Below are 1,011 nucleotides of genomic sequence, written 5' to 3'. Positions count from 1 at the left end.
AGCTTCCTGTGAATGTGTCTCTTGAATGAATAATAATTGCTCTTTTAAGTAGTTATTTGTAATGCCTTAATAATAATATCTAATATATATATATATCATGACTTTATCTCTCTTCGAGAGATGCATGCTTTCATAACAGTCCATTCACTTTTGTTATGAGAAAATTACATATGGTGTTCTTTAGTAAGAAAGCATATGGTTTAAAAGCATACAAATTTTATTTAAAAAAACCCTATGCCTCAACTTGAAGTATTTTTCCATTAATTCACTTAAAAGTCTATTTATCATAATAAATGAGACAATTGTGAAATAAAAAGAATTATGAGCAATTTGCAAAATAATTAAATTATAATTTTAAAAATTATAACTTGAGATTATTAATTGGAATTTAGAATAGAGCTTTCAGTTAAAACTTAGAAGTCAGTTACATATTGTTAAGAATTTTAAGGTCTATGACAATAATAAGTGACCGAAAAAAAAAACTTTTTTTTTTTTTACACAAACAGTCCATTAAAGCGAACAAAAAAATAAAGGGAGATTTACATACATACCATCGTATACTACTCTATTTACATATTTAACACTTAAAACTTTAATATTACATATATACCACCCATAGTTCATTTTTATATCAAATATGAGTGATATAAAACATGAACAGAATTAGAGCCTTCAAGTAATTAGTGCTCTCGTCTTTGATTAGACTTCTAAGAGAACGCTTTAGTGTTCAAATCAACTAGTGATTAATTGAATAATTAGTACTTCGAAACTTGATCCAATAATTTACTTAATAATATATAATAATTTTGTTGAGCCCTTCAAAATTTATACTACATTATTATAAATAAAAATTAAAGTAATACGCAAAAAATTGCTTAATTGTTTCAAGCTTCGTTTGGGACGGCTTTTTACTGTTTCTTAAAATAACTTTCTAATTCAAATTAAAAAGTTATTTTAAGAAGTAATAAGAAAGCCGGCCCAAACTAAGTATCATTTGAGACAGCTTTCTTA

Source organism: Dendrobium catenatum, unplaced genomic scaffold, assembly GCF_001605985.2.
Source record: "Dendrobium catenatum unplaced genomic scaffold, ASM160598v2 fragScaff_scaffold_412, whole genome shotgun sequence".
NCBI classification, from domain to species: Eukaryota; Viridiplantae; Streptophyta; class Magnoliopsida; order Asparagales; family Orchidaceae; genus Dendrobium; species Dendrobium catenatum.
This window is presented reverse-complemented; position numbering follows the sequence as displayed.